General features: G+C 42.1%; 1 pseudogene across 1 annotated transcript in view; it reads right to left on the bottom strand.

Annotated features, from left to right (window-relative positions):
* LOC311103256 (protein sidekick-2-like) overlaps window positions 1-7,462 on the bottom strand; it is a 103,642-nt pseudogene extending 96,180 nt beyond the window's left edge. The window contains exon 1 of the transcript in view: window positions 7,305-7,462. The product of the transcript in view is annotated as a protein sidekick-2-like (transcript). The remainder of the gene's footprint in view (window positions 1-7,304) is intronic.
* Between the last annotated feature and the right edge of the window lie 12,994 nt (window positions 7,463-20,456).

Raw genomic sequence — 20,456 nt, 5'->3', positions numbered from 1 at the left:
CCAAGAATTGAACCCTGTGGCACCCCCATAGAGACTGCCATAGGTCCAGACAACAGGCCCTCCGATTTGACACATTGAACTCTATCTGAGAAGTATTTGGTGAACCAAGCGAGGCAGTCATTTGAGAAACCAAGGCTATTTAGTCTGCCAATAAGAATGCGGTGGTTGACAGAGTCAAAAGCCTTGACCAGGTCGATGAAGACGGCTGCACAGTACTGTCTATTATCGATCGCGGTTATAATATTGTTTAGGACCTTGAGCTTACGAGATACCAGACCCGGTCTCTGGGATGGCTAACTCTGGAAGTACCTTCGAGCTCCACTGAGTTAGGTAGATCTGCTTTTAATTTTTTTGCACCTTACTTGTGGAATAATCACCAAGGCTCTTTAAAATGGAATGAATTGGTGCCTCTAGGGCAATTCAAAAGGTTGATTGATGACCTTTTTACTGAAAAATATGTTTGTTTTCTATGATTGTGTTTTGCTTTTCATGTATTGATGTGAATATGTATGTGAATAGTGATGTGTATAGTGTACGTATATTGAGGTGCTTTGATGTGTATTGATGTGTATACAGGGATCATCTGTGAAAGAGACCTTGGTCTCAGCATGACTCCCTGTTGAAATAAAATATATAAAACTATACATCCAGGGGCTAACTGCTAATGTCACTTAACAGTTGTCTGTCCTCTCCTACTTTCATCTGGCTTGCTCTCTCCTTGCCCTCGCATGCTCTGTCTCTGTCACCTTCTCTCTGTGTCTTTCTGTCTCTCTCTCTCTCTCTCTCTCTCTCTCTCTCTCTCTCTCTCTCTCTCTCTCTCTCTCTCTCTCTCTCTCTCTCTCTCTCTCTCTCTCTCTCTCTCTCTCTCTCTCTCTCTCCCTCTTTCTGCCATCTCTCCATTGTACCTATGAATGACTGCAAGCTAAAAGTGCTTGGGTAAATGAACCAGACTTCTCTGCCAGTCAAAATGACTATTTTGGCGATGAGGTGGGTAGCTAATGGATATAACCTGAGCAGTGCCAGTGGTCATTCACACTTCGAGTCATATGGCCTGAGGGCAGAGAGACAGAGTCCAACCCTTTGATTGATAGGAGTCACTCAGCTGCCATTGTTAGACCCACGATCCCTCAGGAGTGGCACACATTAACACTGGCTCCGTCCCAAATGGCACCCTAATTCCCTTTATAGTGCACTACGTTTGACCAAGGCCCATAGGGAATGGGGTGCCATTTGGGATTGCACCCACTGTCTGTACTGTAGGTTATTCACTCCATAACTCCTATTTCTCCAGACAGAGGGGCATTCATGTTAAATGATGTGTAGGAGTTAAATCCTCTGAGGTTTTAGCTGACTGGCTGGCTGGCTGTGTCCCAGTCATTTAATTGGCCTGGTTAATAAAGCTTCCCAGTGAGAAGTTTCTATCTGTGTGTGTCGCCATGCGGTGCTATTGGAGTGGAGCTGGTTCTGTGTGTTGCTATTGGAGGGATATACATTCCGTACGTTGCGATTCGAGGGGTGTTAGCTGATTCCCTGCGTTGTTATTGAAGCGGACAGCTGATTCTCTGGTTTACTTTATTCCATTCTAGTCTCTTTGATCAGTACTGGTGGTGAATGATTAGCAGGGAGGGGGTCTGACTACACTGACTGACTGACTGCACTGACTGACTGACTGACTGCACTGACTGACTGACTGACTGACTGACTGACTGCACTGACTGACTGACTGCACTGACTGACTGACTGACTGAATGACTGACTTACTGCAGTAACTGACTGACTGACTGCACTGACTGACTGACTGACTGACTGACTGACTGCACTGACTGACTGACTGACTGCACTGACTGACTGACTGACTGACTGACTGCACTGACTGACTGACTGCACTGACTGACTGACTGCACTGACTGACTGACTGCACTGACTGACTGACTGACTGACTGACTGCACTGACTGACTGACTGACTGACTGACTGCACTGACTTACTGCACTAACTGACTGACTGACTGCACTGACTGACTGACTGCACTGACTTACTGCACTAACTGACTGACTGACTGCACTGACTTACTGCACTAACTGACTGACTGACTGCACTGACTTACTGCACTAACTGACTGACTGACTGCACTGACTTACTGCACTAACTGACTGACTGACTGAATGACTGACTTACTGCAGTAACTGACTGACTGACTGAATTAATTACTTACTGCCTGACTGCACTGACTTAGTGACTGACTGCACTGACTGACTGCATTGACTGACTAACTGACTGACTGACTGACTGACTTACTGCACAGACTGACTGACTGCACTGACTCTGTCGCACGCTGGGTCTGTTCCCTATCAAATCTAAAATCTTCAAGAAGACAACCTAAGAAAATTAACAACAATGACAAATGCTTTGATGAAGAATGTAAAAACCTAAGAAAGAAATAGAGAAACCTATCCAACCAAAAATATAGAGACCCAGAAAACCTGATCCTACGCCTTCACTGTGGTGAATCACTAAAACAATACAGAAATACACTACGGAAAAAGAAGGAACAGCATGTCAGAAATCAGCTCAATGTAATTGAAGAATCCATAGACTCTAACCACTTCTGGGAACACACTAAACAAACAACAACACAAAGCGTTATCTATCCAAAACGGAGATGTATGGATAAACCACTTCTCCAATCTTTTTGTCTCTATAACATAGAACAAACAGCAAAATCATGATCAAATACAAATCTTAGAATCAACTATTAAAGACTACCAGAAACCACTGGATTCTCCAATTACATTGAATTAACTACAGTACAAAATACAAACCCTCCAACCCAAAAAGGCCTGTGGTGTTGATGGTATCCTAAATGAAATGATAAAATATACAGACCACAAATTCCAATTGGCTATACTTAAACTCTTTAATAATCCGTAGCTTTGGCATCGTCCCCAATATTTGGAACCAAGGACTGATCACCCCTATCCACAAAAGTGGAGACAAATTTGACCCCAATAACTACCGTGGGATATGCGTCAACAGCAACCTTGGATAAATCCTCTGCATTATCATTAACAGCAGGCTCATACATTTCCTCAGTGAAAACAATGTACTGAGCAAATGTCAAATTGGCTTTCCAATTCCATCTAGACACCATTGCCCTAGAGCACACAAAACACTATACGTATCTCGGCCTAAACATCAGCGCCACAGGTAACTTCCACAAAGCTGTAAACGATCTGGGAGACAAGGCAAGAAGGGCCTTCTACGCCATCAAAAGGAACATAAAATTTGACATACCAATTAGGATCTAAAAAAATACTTGAATCAGTTATAGAACCCATTGCCCTTTATGGTTGTGAGGTCTGGGGTCCGCTCATCAACCAATAATTCACAAAATGGGACAAACACCAAATAATGCAGAAAATAACCGTTAAATTCTGCAACCACCTAAAAGGAAGTGATTCCCAAACCTTCCATAACAAAGCCATCACCTACAGAGAGATGAACCTGGAGAAGAGTCCACTAAGCAAGCTGGTCCTGAGGATCTGTTCACAAACACAAACAGACCCCACAGAGCCCCAGGACAGCAGCACAATTAGACCCAACCAAATCATGAGAAAACAAAAAGATAATTACTTGACACATTGGAAACAATTTACAAAAAAACAGAGCAAACTAGAATGCTATTTGGCTCTATACAGAGAGTACACAGTGGCAGAATACCTGACCACTGTGACCCAAAATTAAGGAAAGCTTTGACTATGTACAGACTCATTGAGCATAGCCTTGCTATTGAGAAAGGCCGCCGTAGGCAGACCTGGCTCTCAAGAGAAGACAGGCTATGTGCACACTGCCCACAAAATGAGGTGGAAACTGAGCTGCACTTCCTAACCTCCTGCCAAATGTATGACCATATTAGAGACACATATTTCCCTCAGATTACACGGACCCACAAAGAATTCTAAAACAAATCCAATTTTGATAAACTCCATTGTCTATTGGTTTAAATACCACAGTGTGCAATCACAGCGGCAAAATGTGTGACCTGTTGCCACAAGGAAAGGGCAACCAGTGAAGAACAAACACCATTGTAAATACAATGCATATTTATGTTTATTTATTTTCCGTTTGGTACTTTAAGTATTTGCACATCATTACAACACTGTATATAGACATAATATGACATTTAAATGTCTCTATTCCTTTGGAACTTTTGTGAGTGTAATGTTTACTGTTAATTTTTTATTGTTTATTTCACTTTTGTTTAATATCTATTTTACTTGCTTTGGCAATGTAAACATATGTTTCCCATGCCAATAAAGCCCCTTAAATTGAAATTGAATTGAGAGAGAGAGGGGGAGGGAGAGAGAGAAAGAGCGAGAGAGAGAGAGCTGAGAGAGAGAGAGATGAGAAGGAGAGAGAGAGGGAGAGAGGGGGGGGAGAGAGAGAGAAAGAGGAGAGAGAGAGAGAGAGAGAGAGAGAGAGAGAGAGAGAGAGAGAGAGAGAGAGAGAGAGAGAGAGAGCGAGAGAGAGAGAGAGAGAGAGAGAGAGAGAGAGAGAGAGAGAGAGATAGAGAGAGAGAGAGAAGTGCCAGTTGAAGCTGGTCACTAGATTCCATTAACACCAGCTTGGAATGCTCCGGCAGCAATGGAAACACTCTTCTTAAAGTTCATGTTCAGAAAAATACATCTCATTCATTGTTGGTGGAGCAAGAGAGGAACGGAAGAGAAGAGGAGCAATATCCCACCATTCACCCTGTAGCCGTGACATTACTGTTGCTAAGGTAAACCATGGGTAAAGTAAAGTAGTAACTCAACGAAGTAAACAACATTCACCCTGTAGCCGTGACATTGCTGTTGCTATGGTAAACCATGGGTAAAGTAAAGCAGTAACTCAACGAAGTAAACAACATTCACCCTGTAGCCGTGACATTGCTGTTGCTATGGTAAACCATGGGTAAAGTAAAGTAGTAACTCAACGAAGTAAACAACATTCACCCTGTAGCCGTGACATTGCTGTTGCTATGGTAAACCATGGGTAAAGTAAAGTAGTAACTCAACGAAGTAAACAACATTCACCCTGTAGCCATGACATTGCTGTTGCTATGGTAAACCATGGGTAAAGTAAAGTAGTAACTCAATGAAGTAAACAACATTCACCCTTTAGCCGTGACATTGCTGTTGCTATGGTAAACCATGGGTAAAGTAAAGTAGTAACTCAACGAAGTAAACAACATTCACCCTGTAGCCGTGACATTGCTGTTGCTATGGTAAACCATGGGTAAAGTAAAGTAGTAACTCAACGAAGTAAACAACATTCACCCTGTAGCCGTGACATTGCTGTTGCTATGTTAAACCATGGGTAAAGTAAAGTAGTAACTCAACGAAGTAAACAACATTCACCCTGTAGCCGTGACATTGCTGTTGCTATGGTAAACCATGGGTAAAGTAAAGTATTAACTCAACGAAGTAAACAACATTCATCCTGTAGCCGTGACATTGCTGTTGCTATGGTAAACCATGGGTAAAGTAAAGTAGTAACTCAACGAAGTAAACAACATTAATCCTGTAGCCGTGACATTGCTGTTGCTATGGTAAACCATGGGTAAAGTAAAGTAATAGCTCAACAAAGTAAACAACATTCAACTGCAATTGTGATACCAACACAAAAACATCCTGAAAGAAAATGTTTTTTAAATTCCTTTCATGGACTTTAAAAGACTAGAGGGAGGCACACAAATTGTCACAGAATCAAAATCAGAATTAATGTGTTTTAGAACAGAAATAAAACCGTCATCTGTTAATGGTAATGTGTTAGTGAATAGAGACACAGGAAGGTGTTGTAAATCAGAATAAACGACCCACCCACCCTTTAGAAACAAGACAGGATATCTCCAGGGTGATATAGAGACAAATATGTCCTGAATAAATCCATTACAATTGTTTTGAAAATGAATAAATATGGAAAACAAGCGAGGCATTAGTCCCATCTAAATGGCCCTAAGAGTCCCTGTGTAGAACAGTAATTACAGAAGATGAATAATAGGGAGGATATTTAGAGCCTCAACCTCAGCCTGGCCTGTTAGTTAACTCTCCCCTTAGTAGCACGCATCAACCTCAGCCTGGCCTGTTAGTTAACTCTCCCCATAGTAGCATGCCTCAACCTCAGCCTGGCCTGTTAGTTAACTCTCCCCTTAGTAGCACGCATCAACCTCAGCCTGGCCTGTTAGTTAACTCTCCCCATAGTAGCATGCCTCAACCTCAGCCTGGCCTGTTAGTTAACTCTCCCCTTAGTAGCACGCATCAACCTCAGCCTGGCCTGGCCTGTTAGTTAACTCTCCCCTTAGTAGCATGCCTCAACCTCAGCCTGGCCGGTTAGTTAACTCTCCCCTTAGTAGCACAGCTTACCCTGAGCTGTTAGTTAACTCTCCACTTAATAGCACGCCTCAACCTCAACTAGCATGTTAGTTAACTCTCCCATTAGATCTGAACCTGGAAATAGATCTGAACCTGGAGATAGATCGGTAGATAGATCTGAATCTGGAGATAAATCTGAACCTGGAGTTAGATCTGAACCTGGAGACAGATCTGAACCTGGAGGTAGATATGTAGATATATCTGACCCTGGAGATAGACCTGAACCTGGAGATAGATCTGAACCTGGAGATATATCTAAACCTGGAGATATATCTGAACCTGGAGATAGATCTGAACTTGGAGATAGATCTGAACCTGGAGATTGATCTGAACCTGGAGATTGATCTGAACCTGGAGATATATCTGAACCTAGAGATAGACCTGAACCTGGAGATATATCTGAACCTGGAGATATATCTGAACCTGGAGATATATCTGAACCTGGAGATAAATCTGAACCTGGAGATAGATCTGAACCTGGAGATATATCTGAACCTGGAGATATATCTGAACCTGGAGATATATCTGAACCTGGAGATAAATCTGAACCTGGAGATTGATCTGAACCTGGAGATAGATCTGAACCTGGAGATATATCTGAACCTGGAGATATATCTGAACCTAGAGATAGACCTGAACCTGGAGATATATCTGAACCTGGAGATAGATCTGAACCTGGAGATAGATCTGAACCTGGATATATATCTGAACCTGGAGATATATCTGAACCTGGATATATATCTGAACCTGGAGATATATCTGAACCTGGATATATATCTGAACCTGGAGATAGATCTGAACCTGGAGATAGATCTGAACCTGGAGATATATCTAAACCTGTACTCCAGAGAGAAGCGTGTGAGCTCAGTGTACCTGTAGGTCTGAACCTCACCTGTACTCCAGAGAGAAGCGTGTGAGCTCAGTGGCGTTGTAGAGCCATTTAAACTCCAGAGGCCAGCTGCCCTCAGCCATACAGGTAAGAACCAGCCTGTTACGCTCCAGGTGAACCTGGGTCTGCACTGGCTCCATCTTAAAGTAGGGAGGAACGTCATCTACAGAGGGGAAGCAAGGGGAGAGAGGGAGAGAGGGAGGAAGGTGGCAGGAGAGAGGGAAACAGGGAGAGAGGAAGAGAGAGGGAAAGAGGGAGAGAGGGATGGGAGAGGGAGAGAGAGAGACAATTTATACAATTGTACTTTGGACCTCTAAAACTTTAAGATGATTTGGTATTACATATTACTCATATTACATGCAAATTTAGCAACTTAATTTTAATAAAGAGAGAGGGGGGGGGGGGGGGGGAGAAAGAGATAAAGTGAATGTGTGGGTTGGGAGAGAGAGAGAATGTGGGGAGGAGAGAGAGAGTGAGGGACAGAGAGAGAGAGAGAGAGAGAGAGAGAGAGAGAGAGAGAGAGAGAGAGAGAGAGAGAGAGAGAGAAAGAGGGAGAGTTTATAGAGAACATTTCTCCATGAAGTTTCCCCTAGCCTTAACGCTGTGACAGGATGAGCTATGCTCCATAGAGTCCTTCATTTATCTTTATGGATAATACCTCCATATTATATAGCTATACCCAGCTAGACACACACACTGCAGCGCTGAGTGTGTGTGTGCCTGTGAGTGATGAGCACACATGCACGCCCAGCCCCAGCAGCTATAGCCTTTAAGGTGACACTGTAATGAACAACAGGAGACAAACTGTTTTTCATTTGAGCCGATGAGAAACTCCTGATCAGATATATTGATCTGTCTGAGTCACAGCCCAGCGGTGACAGGGTGTGTGTGTGTGTGTGTGTGTGTGTGAGTGTGAGTGTGTGAGAGTGTGTGTGAGTGTGCAGGGCTAGCTAATTAAAGCGTGTATTATAGATGCAGTAAGCCTCAACACTGTGGACTCCTGGGCCCTACAGATCATTCCTCTTTAACTGTCTAGTCTGTTACAGTCTGACTCATTCCATACTCTGTGTGTGTATATGTGTGTGTGTATGTGTGTGTGTGTGTGTGTATGTAATTGTGTGAATGTGTGTGTGCATGTGTGTGTGTGTGTGTGTGTGGATGTGTGTGTGTGTGTGTGTGTCTGTGTGTGTCTGTGTCTGTGTCTGTGTCTGTGTGTGTGTGTGTGTGTGTGTGTGTGTGTGTGTGTGTGTGTGGATGTCTGTGTGTGTGTGTGTGTGTGTGTGTGTGTGTGTGTGTGTGTGTGTGTGTCTGTGTGTGTCTGTGTCTGTGTCTGTGTCTGTGTCTGTGTCTGTGTCTGTGTCTGTGTCTGTGTGTGTGTGTGTGTGTGTGTGTGTGTGTGTGTGTGTGTGTGTGTGTGTCTGTGTGTGTGTGTGTGGTGTGTGTGTGTGTGTGTGTTTTGTATAAACCTGCGCTGTGGGTAATTTAGAGGGGATGAGAGAGGCACAAACACACAAACAAACACACAAACACACACACACACACACACACACACGCCACTCACAACAGCAACAACAGCATTAACGTCACCAGAGTGTTTCTATAAAAAGCAACAGAACATCTTCCTCTCTGGTGTCCTCTCAGTACTGTCACACGCACGCACGCACGCACGCACACACACACACACACACACACACACACACACACACACACACACACACACACACACACACACACAGACACAGACACAGACACACACAGACACACACACACACACACACACACACACAGACACAGACACAGACACAGACACACACACACACACACACACACACACACACACACACACACACCTTCTAACTATAACTCTATTAAGCCCCCACCTCTTCATTGATCCTTGGGAGAACAGAAATGGAACACCTGACATGTGTCCAGTGTGTGTGTCCAGTGTGTGTGTTTGTGTGGTGTCTCCTCTGTAATTCCATCCCTGTGGTAAATGCATAGAGGCTGAGGGGCACATCCACTTAGCGATGCACACACACACAAACAAACACACACACACACACACACGCACACACCAGAACCCAAGATTATTCCCCAATGTTGGCACTAATGCAATTTCAAAAAATACAGAACATATGCAGCATCAGATTAGCAAAATATCTAATAGCACAAACATGGAATCCTTTAGCCTAGAGTTTTTTACTTCACACAAAGTCGCCATGAATTCAAAGCACACGCATAATGGACACTGCCGGACTGCAGACGCGACCCGAATGCAGTTAATAAACCCTACAGGAAACCCCGACAGTACAGCCTATAAAAGAACGTGTGTCGCTTTGAGCTGTCTATGACATAGACAGGGAGGTAGGAGGGGAAATTCTATCTTCTCTTGTTCTAGAGCCTAGGCTTATTTTCCTCAGAGAGATCTTTCAAGATTGACGTTGAAATTGGACTTCTATCCATGTTCTGAAGACGTCGGGAAATGCCTTCAAAACCGGCCACTAGGGGCAACAGTGAGCGCTATTGCCATCAAGTAGGCTAGGGTTTTGCTGGGGTGCTGTGGACAGTGGTGGCGATCTGTGTAATTCCATGAATCTGGATGATTTCAGTCATGGACACGTTTTTTAAATAAACATTTTTACCCAAACCTTAACCCTTACCTTAACCATTTAGAATGAGTGCCTAAATATTGGGCTCTATTTTCGGCTGCCGTTAAGGTGACACTAGTGTCAAACGCACGTTCGTTGACAATTTCGACCTGTGAAAGCCAACACTTTTCTATTTTCAAACTGGATTGGTAATTTACCTGTCTTATATCAGCTAGTTTGCGCTCAGATGGGGGGTGGAAATATTTTAGGTGTGTCCTTCAAAACGTGATCCAAAGTGCAAATTTCAGGCAGCGCTGGCAGGGATATTTAAGACCAACCAAAAGCTGGTTTTAAAAGTAACAGGGTTGGTTATGGCATGAATTTTGACAGTGGAAACACAGCCTATCCAGCCGCGACCCACACTGCCCATATGGACATGGAACAAGAGTAGCCTAATGTGCTTTTGGTGCCTGAATACTTCCTATATCGAAACATATAAATATATAAATTCCCATTTAGTTTAATTTTATTAAAAACCAAGCATAGTCTCCCCTTCTGTCAATGAAGCCATTTTTTTTTTTTGCCTGCCCAATGCGATCGCCAACTAGTCAAGACTGTCGATAAAGGGTTTGGCTCATAAAACCGCTTGGAAATAAATCACTAAAGCTTTATTAAAAGATCAAGTTTGAGAGGAGCAAAACAGTGAGCTGACATTCCCTTTTTATCTGTGTATTGTAGGCAGGCCCACATTAAGTTTATCTATGTATTGTAGGCAGGCCCACATTAAGTTTATCTATGTATTGTAGGCTGGCCCACATTAAGTTTATCTGTGTATTGTAGGCAGGTCCCACATTAAGTTTATCTATGTATTGTATGCTGGCCCACATTACGTTTATCTATGTATTGTAGGCTGGCCCACATTAAGTTTATCTGTGTATTGTAGGCAGGCCCACATTAAGTTTATCTATGTATTGTAGGCAGGCCCATATTAAGTTTATCTGTGTATTGTAGGCAGGCCCACATTAAGTTTATCTATGTATTGTAGGCAGGCCCACATAAACTTTATCTGAGTATTGTAGGCAGGCCCACATTAAGTTTATCTGTGTATTGTAGGCTGGCCCATATTAAGTTTATCTGTGTATTGTAAGCAGTGGCGGCTCCTGAAAAAATTCTCAGGGGGGGCAATTTTTCTGATGATTTAGGTGACCTACACACATTTTAAAAAAGATATGTCCAGCAACAACATGAAGACAGGGGCAGCATATAAGTCAATACCAGAAGCATTTATTGACTGATCTCAAAAGTGTTGGCTTACCAGGGTTGGTGGAGCCCTCAGTTTCATCTTTGCCTCGCAAAGCTAACTCAAACACTCCGCAAAACTTCACACACTGGATTAGCCGGTTGAGGATGTGGCGGTTCTTGCTAATGTCGTAGTAAATATATTTGTTATAGTGAATATGGAATATGATATGTTGAGTAAAATGTTGTGCTAAGATCTATTTAGGTCAGGAGCTGGTTATAAGTTCTGTTCCTATCCAATAACAATGGACAAAAGGGTCCTATCTTGTCAGCCTTGTCAGCAGGTGGCCAAGGACAACACCCACGCCATAGGCCTCTCAGTTCTTCCAACTCACGAGTTCTTGCTCTGAGGGCACACACACACACACACACAAACACACACACACACACACACATCATCACTGTTAAACACACACACACACACACACACACACACAAAAATCCCCTCTCTTAGGCTGAACATTTGAAGACAGAGAACCCGACTCAGAGCCAATGCAACAGTGACAGTAGCCTGGAGGGGACCTCGCCCAACTCATCAGGACCAATCAGAAGATCAGAACTACTAGATTCAACCTACTTCATTTATTGCATAAAATGTCTGCACACAATGTTTCGGGGCTCTCTTCAGATAATAATAATAATAATAATAATATGCCATTTAGCAGACGCTTTTATCCAAAGCGACTTACAGTCATGCGTGCATACATTTTTGTGTATGGGTGGTCCCGGGGATCGAACCCACTACCTTGGCGTTACAAGCGCCGTGCTCTACCAGCTGAGCTACAGAAAGTGGATACTCATGGATGCGCATCGCAATTGTAAAATGTCAACACAATTGGAGACACCACGTCATTTTTGGAGACATGTTATTGACAGTAAACTATTGTAGATGCGACTGCTAACTAAATAAAACATTTTAGCTGGCTAGCTAATCATCTTAGCTAAATGTGGGGCAAACAATTCAGTTATTTACTGTTAATTTGAGGGATTGGGGTGAAAGAAATCGAGTTACATAGTGATACTTTACGATATACTGTATTGACAATATCGCAATATTTTAGCGCTAGTTGGCTGTACCTGCACCAAAACACCATTATTGTTCCTTCATAGCTTGTTCTCAATCTTTTCACATTGGGAGCCAATTTGTTTTCAGCACTTTTATTTCCATGACTGATCAAAACTCGTTCTCATGGCTTTCTGATCCCTCTGCAACAGACATATGGTGCGCAATAAAATCACAGTATCGAATCGCAATACGTATAGAATCATGAGACTCGCAATGCATATATCTTATTGTGAGGTTCCTGGCAATTCCCAGCCCAAGTTCATTTGCCACAACAAATCTCTTCGCTAGCAAACGCGATGTCTTCTCCAAAACGGCAATGTGTCTCCAGCAATGTTTACTTTTTTGACGTTCTATGGCATCTCCACTTTCCAAGCATATATGACCACATGTAATATTTTGGTAAGTGATGCAAATAGTGAACTATGTAGGGCCAGGATGTAAAATATATGTAGCTGCAGCAATTTCTCTTATCTGATATGGTAAGTAATGGGGCTTAATGTATAGCTCCCTAAGAGTTTGACGAACGGGTCCGTGCACGCGATTCCAGATATCTTTACCTCTGAATAAACTGCCTTTATTATACCATATCCACCCTGTCCAAAGTCTCTACTTGGTCTCAGTTCTCCAGTAAACTTGTGATTATCAACACTAACCTCATCGTTGTGGCGGCGGACAGCTAGCCTGTATCCCTCATCCAGTTGAGTGGCAATGTCTTTTTTCGTTCGTACCAATTTTTGGAAAATCCTCGGGTGTAGGACTTTCCGCCTTTAGTAGAAACCTGTTGAATTATTAAATTTGGTCTGGGAGGTCGTAATTGTTTCGTTGCCAATTTATCTTCATTTGTTCGCCGACAAAAAGGAACTTCTTTCAAAGACACAATCGAGTTGTTACGTTCATGGTTACGTTACGTATGACGAAAGCGCGTAAGTGCAAGCCCTCAGACACCCATAGAGATTGTATTGAAAGCTCTGAAATTTGAAAAAAATAGATTTTACATGGGAGTCTATGACAGACTTCTGGGCGATTTTCAACCTGACTGAAATCGCCCCAAAAGGGGGGGTGGCCATTTGAAGCAATTGGACATTTAGTGGCAGTGTGGCACTGTGGCAGATCAGACGTCTAGATTACAACACTGATAACTACTGTTGCCGTGATATAATTGATTAGAAAAAAAATCCCTTCCTTTTCCAGTTTGGCAGTGCGTCGCCCATATCGCCCTATTGAACAGGCCGCCCCTGATTGTAAGCAGGCCCACATTAAGTTTATCTATGTATTGTAGGCAGGCCCATATTAAGTTTATCTATGTATTGTAGGCAGGCCCACATTAAGTTTATCTGTGTATTGTAGGCAGGCCTACATTAAGTTTATCTATGTATTGTAGGCAGGCCTACATTAAGTTTATCTATGTATTGTAGGCAGGCCCACATTAAGTTTATCTGTGTATTGTAGGCTGGCCCATATTAAGTTTATCTGTGTATTGTAGGCAGGCCTACATTAAGTTTATCTATGTATTGTAGGCAGGCCAACATAAGTTTATCTGTGTATAGGCTGGCCCATATTAAGTTTATCTGTGTATTGTAGGCAGGCCTACATTAAGTTTATCTATGTATTGTAGGCAGGCCCATATTATTTTAGCCATGCAGCTCCTGTTTTGGACGTGCGTAAAACCTCCTCTATGATGTGTCCATGCCCATCATGAAACGAGAGATGAGAACCGTGGTGAATACCGGTTAACCTGTATAACGAAGGCTGGTTCAACAGCAATGTGACTGTCTTTTTTATACTAGAGATTTTATGATATCATTGTATTTTGCATGTATTTATTGTTTAAAAAAAAACAACACATTGATTGTTTTTGGTAAAATGTTTATTAACACTAAACTTATTCGAATGATTCACTGTCCTGGTTTAATGGTGAGAACATCCGTGGCGCGCATGCAACGCAACTTCTGGAGAAGTGTGATTGCGATCTGTAAGATGGTTCCAATATGTTTGTAAAACATTATATTTGGGAGCATTGTCCCATTCTTTTTATATTATATTGGATCTTTGTCCAGCTACTGTGAAACGTTTGGATGAGCATAAAACCCTCCATAGTCTGCGTTGTTTTAATATTACTGGCCCACGGGGAGCAATTATGGTGCCTGCGTGTATTTAGACATAGCCTATTTAAAACAAGTTGTTGTTTCGTTTCATTTGGAATTATTTGCTCTCTTTTTTAGGCCTTATTAATAATGAATTTAATCTTGCTCATTGACAATGTTTGGCATGTCCATGCTCAGCTATATTGCTATTTACAGTAGGCCTAGCCCCTATATCAGTGTGAATTATATGTATATATTTCTATATTGAAGCCATGCAATTACTTAGAACAATGTGGACTACAAACAGATTCAAGTGAACTTATTTGGAATAGGTCTGCCGTTACAAAGTTTGTATGATTCGCAACGCTGTAGTTGGGGTGCTCTGTGTGTCTTGTTTAATTTGCTCTGAAGTCTTTACATAGTGGCACAGCCAAGCCGAGCGTCCATCTTATTTACAGAGGCGTTTTAAACTATTTTTGCGGTATTTCCTGTGACTCTCTGGGTAAATATGAATTATTAATTGAAATTTTGTAGATTTTCGGGAAAATATGAATCCCTAGTCTGAGGGTTACGTCCACTTAGCGATGCAGTGCCATCAACAACCCACCATTAGAGAGGTCCAGATGCAGAACCAGACCGCTGAGAGAAGAGAGCAGAGGACAACTCCTCATAACATCACCACACTATGCTGCTACTGAATGTGGAGTATAGGAGAGAGAGAGACTCTGTGTGTGCTGCAGTTTGTACGTGTCTGCATGTATGTGTATCCTCACATGCCTGTGTGTGTGTTCTGTGTGACCTTCTGTCTTTTTTTCTTTTTCTTTTTTTTAGGGGGTAGATCAGCTTAATATTGCAGATAGATTGTAACTTCCATCAATGTAATTGTCTGCATCACTTCCAATCTCCCATGTTTATATATATATATATATATATATATATATATATATATATATATATATATATATATATATATATATATACAGTGGGGAGAACAAGTATTTGATACGCTGCTGATTTTGCAGGTTTTACTACTTACAAAGCATGTAGAGGTCTGTAATTTTTTATCATAGGTACACTTCAACTGTGAGAGACGGAATCTAAAACAAAAATCCAGAAAATCACATTGTATGATTTTTAAGTAATTAATTTGCATTTTATTGCATGACATAAGTATTTGATACATCAGAAAAGCAGAACTTAATATTTGGTACAGAAACCTTTGTTTGCAATTACAGAGATCATACGTTTCCTGTAGTTCTTGACCAGGTTTGCACACACTGCAGCAGGGATTTTGGCCCACTCATCCATACAGACCTTCTCCAGATCCTTCAGGTTTCGGGGCTGTCGCTGGGCAATACGGACTTTCAGCTCCCTCCAAAGATTTTCTATTGGGTTCAGGTCAGGAGACTGGCTAGGCCACTCCAGCACCTTGAGATGCTTCTTACGGAGCCACTCCTTAGTTGCCCTGGCTGTGTGTTTCGGGTTGTTGTCATGCTGGAAGACCCAGCCACGACCCATCTTCAATGCTCTTACTGAGGGAAGGAGGTTGTTGGCCAAGATCTCGCGATACATGGCCCCATCCATCCTCCCCTCAATACGGTGCAGTCGTCCTGTCCCCTTTGCAGAAAAGCAAAGAATGATGTTTCCACCTCCATGCTTCACGGTTGGGATGGTGTTCTTGGGGTTGTACTCATCCTTCTTCTTCCTCCAAACACGGCGAGTGGAGTTTAGACCAAAAAGCTCTATTTTTGTCTCATCAGACCACATGACCTTCTCCCATTCTTCCTCTGGATCATCCAGATGGTCATTGGCAAACTTCAGACGGGCCTTGACATGCGCTGGCTTGAGCAGGGGGACCTTGCGTGCGCTGCAGGATTTTAATCCACGACGGCGTAGTTTGTTACTAATGGTTTTCTTTGAGACTGTGGTCCCAGATCTCTTCAGGTCATTGACCATGTCCTGCCGTGTAGTTCTGGGCTGATCCCTCACCTTCCTCATGATCATTGATGCCCCACGAGGTGAGATCTTGCATGGAGCCCAAGACTGAGGGTGATTGACCGTCATCTTGAACTTCTTCTATTTTATAATCATTGTGCCAACAGTTGTTGCCTTCTCACCAAGCTGCTTGCCTATTGTCCTGTAGCCCATCCCAGCCTTGTGCAGGTCTACAATTTTATCCCTGATGTCCTTACACAGCTCTCTGGTCTTGGCCATTGTGGAGAGGTTGGAGTCTGTTTGATTGAGTGTGTGGTCAGGTGTCTTTTATACAGGTAACGAGTTCAAACAGGTGCAGTTAATACAGGTAATGAGTGGAGAACAGGAGGGCTTCTTAAAGAAAAACTAACAGGTCTGTGAGAGCCGAAATTCTTACTGGTTGGTAGGTGATCAAATACTTATGTCATACAATAAAATGCAAATTAATTATTTAAAAATCATACAATGTGATTTTCTGGATTTTTGTGTACCTATGATAAAAATTACAGACCTCTACATGCTTTGTAAGTAGGAAAACCTGCAAAACCGGCAGTGTATCAAATACTTGTTCTCCCCACTGTATATACATACACACATATACACACATTCATACATACATACACACATACACATATACAGTGGGGAAAAAAAGTATTTAGTCCGCCACCAATTGTGCAAGTTCTCCCACTGAAAAAGATGAGAGAGGCCTGTAATGTTCATCATAGGTACACGTCAACTATGACAGACAAATTGAGAATTTTTTTTCCAGAAAATCACATTGTAGGATTTTTAATGAATTTATTTGAAAATTATGGTGGAAAATAAGTATTTGGTCACCTACAAACAAGCAAGATTTCTGGCTCTCACAGACCTGTAACTTCTTCTTTAAGAGGCTCCTCTTTCCTCCACTCGTTACCTGTATTAATGGCACCTGTTTGAACTTGTTATCAGTATAAAATACACCTGTCCACAACCTCAAACAGTCACACTCCAAACACCACTATGGCCAAGACCAAAGAGCTGTCAAAGGACACCAGAAACAAAATTGTAGACCTGCACCAGGCTGGGAAGACTGAATCTGCAATAGGTAAGCAGCTTGGTTTGAAGAAATCAACGGTGGGAGCAATTATTAGGAAATGGAAGACATACAAGACCACTGATAATCTCCCTCGATCTGGAGCTCCACGCAAGATCTCACCCTGTGGGGTCAAAATGATCACAAGAACGGTGAGCAAAAATCCCAGAACCACACGGGGGGACCTAGTGAATGACCTGCAGAGAGCTGGGACAGAAGTAACAAAGCCTACCATCAGTAACACACTACGCCGCCAGGGACTCAAATCCTGCAGTGCCAGACGTGTCCCCCTGCTTAAGCCAGTACATGTCCAGGCCCGTCTGAAGTTTGCTAGAGTGCATTTGGATGATCCAGAAGAGGATTGGGAGAATGTCATATGGTCAGATGAAACCAAAATAGAACTTTTTGGTAAAAACTCAACTCGTCGTGTTTGGAGGACAAAGAATGCTGAGTTGCATCCAAAGAACACCATACCTACTGTGAAGCATGGGGGTGGAAACATCATGCTTTGGGGCTGTTTTTCTGCAAAGGGACCAGGACGACTGATCCGTGTAAAGGAAAGAATGAATGGGGCCATGTATCGTGAGATTTTGAGTGAAAACCTCCTTCCATCAGCAAGGGCATTGAAGATGAAACGTGGCTGGGTCTTTCAGCATGACAATGATCCCAAACACACCGCCCGGGCAACGAAGGAATGGCTTCGTAAGAAGCATTTCAAGGTCCTGGAGTGGCCTAGCCAGTCTCCAGATCTCAACCCCATAGAAAATCTTTGGAGGGAGTTGAAAGTCTGTGTTGCCCAGCGACAGCCCCAAAACATCACTGCTCTAGAGGAGATCTGCATGGAGGAATGGGCCAAAATACCAGCAACAAGTGTGTGAAAACCTTGTGAAGACTTACAGAAAACGTTTGACCTGTGTCATTGCCAACAAAGGGTATATAACAAAGTATTGAGAAACTTTTGTTATTGACCAAATACTTATTTTCCACCATAATTTGCAAATAAATTCATTAAAAATCCTACAATGTGATTTTCTGGATTTTTTTTTCTCATTTTGTCTGTCATAGTTGACGTGTACCTATGATGAAAATTACAGGCCTCTCTCATCTTTTTAAGTGGGAGAACTTGCACAATTGGTGGCTGACTAAAAACTTTTTTCCCCCACTGTACATACACATACGTATCCTTTTTGAAAGATATATTCCCCTTTATTACTTTCCAACTCCACCACCCTTTCCCTAATTGGAGTAGTGAACAACAATGCTTAAGCCTCTACTTCTAGCTTATACTTACTATATACATTTTATGGACACAGTCAATTTTACAATAATTATATTTTGTTAGTTTTTTCTCCTGAACTTCTTCTACTCTCAACCTCTCTTTTTTTTTGAGAACTCTGTTTATTAAGTTTTACACACACACAGACAAGACAAAGCAATATAAATTATATACTCAACTAGACAAAAATACAAATAATACATATAAAAAAAAAACTAAAAAAAAAAAAAAAACTTTAAAGATACCATACTTTGGACAAGTTAAACACACCAGGCAGAAGGCTACAAAAGGTTAAAGGGCAATCTATAGTATAGGGACAGAGCAAATACCTCACCATTGTTCCTGTAAACAGTTAAGGGATGGGGTGGAGAAATGCAACCACTCACAGACAGTCAAGGCCACAGACCAATGATCCACTGGACCAAAAATAAAAAGTTACAATGCTTTAAAATAAAAAATGAATATTGATAATTTTATGTAGGCGTGAACAGAATTTAAAAAATAAAAATATCTGGGAAAAACAAGCTCACACCTTAGTCTCTGCCCGGGCGAGATGAACAGGGCATCCGCAGGTCACAATCAATAAGCACATCAGCCTTAATGCCCCCCACCCCCACCCCAGAAAAAAAAAACACAGAGAAATGCTCATCCAACCCCTAAGTCACAGGGGGGTCAAATACAGACTTATTTTGGTTTTAATAGGAATGCTATCAGAGGATGGACTGTTTAAAGTAAGACCGGAATGGAGCCCAAGCCTCATTAAACAGTTTGGGGTTCCCGCGTGAATTGAATTTAATTTTTTCTAGTTTCAGAGAGCACAACACATCTCTCACCCAATATTTATAAGATGGGGGAGCTGCCATCTTCCAGTTCTGTAGTATTAGCCGTCTAGCTAAAAGAGTTGTATAAGCAACAGTGTCCGACTGGATTCTTGACAGGGGGTCGGCCCCTCTGGGCATTCCCGTTAGACAACCCCGTCATTAGAGCATAGAATGGAAAAGCAATGAGCGCCCAGAAACCCCAGAATAACTTGTCTCAGAGTAATAATGTACGGTGGTAGATGTTGAGAAAAAGTACCGAAAAAAAAACAAAAAAGACAGAATGACAACATTAGAACTGAACAATTCAACCCCTCCCCCCACCCCCTTCCCCCATCCCAGACAGTACCTCCCCAAACGAGGTACAAGCCTAAATAGAGCATGTTCTCTTCGCACAGTATGTCTGTGAGAGTGCGGTCTTAAACCTAAACCCACAGTCCCGCTCTTTAAAGTCGTGTTTTGTTAGTGGATCAAACAGCAAAAAGAGATAATCATTTTTTAAATAAAAGAAATTAAGGTGAATCCCTTGTGCAGACGAAATTACAAAAGCACCACTTGTAGATGTATATAATTATATTCCCAGTCTTATAACAGGCATTTGAGAGAGAAAATAAAGAAAATAAATAGAATGTGTAACGGCTCTCAGCCGAAAACCTAATTTGAAGTAAGGAAATCGTAGTAAGACAATCAAAAATGATAATAATTATTATTATTATAATAGTTGTCTAGTTGAATGCTGAGACAGCTTACAACCAAGACCAAAAAACTACGTGTGCGCAACGTTTAACGCTTGCTGGGCATAAATGACGCTCTGAGCCTTAAAATTTAAGTGAAGACCCCAAAAAAAACGTGTCGCCTCGGGAAGCATTTACTGTTTACTGGGTCAATGCAAACGGATGCAGTAAGCAAATAACCAAGAATATTTTGAGTCACTGAGACACTATGTAAACAAACTGAATAGGTGAGCAAGACAGC

This window comes from Coregonus lavaretus (assembly GCF_964263955.1).
Source record: "Coregonus lavaretus genome assembly, chromosome: 28".
Lineage (NCBI taxonomy): Eukaryota > Metazoa > Chordata > Actinopteri > Salmoniformes > Salmonidae > Coregonus > Coregonus lavaretus.
Note: the sequence above shows the minus strand (reverse complement) of the source record. Positions and strands in the feature narration are given on the sequence as shown.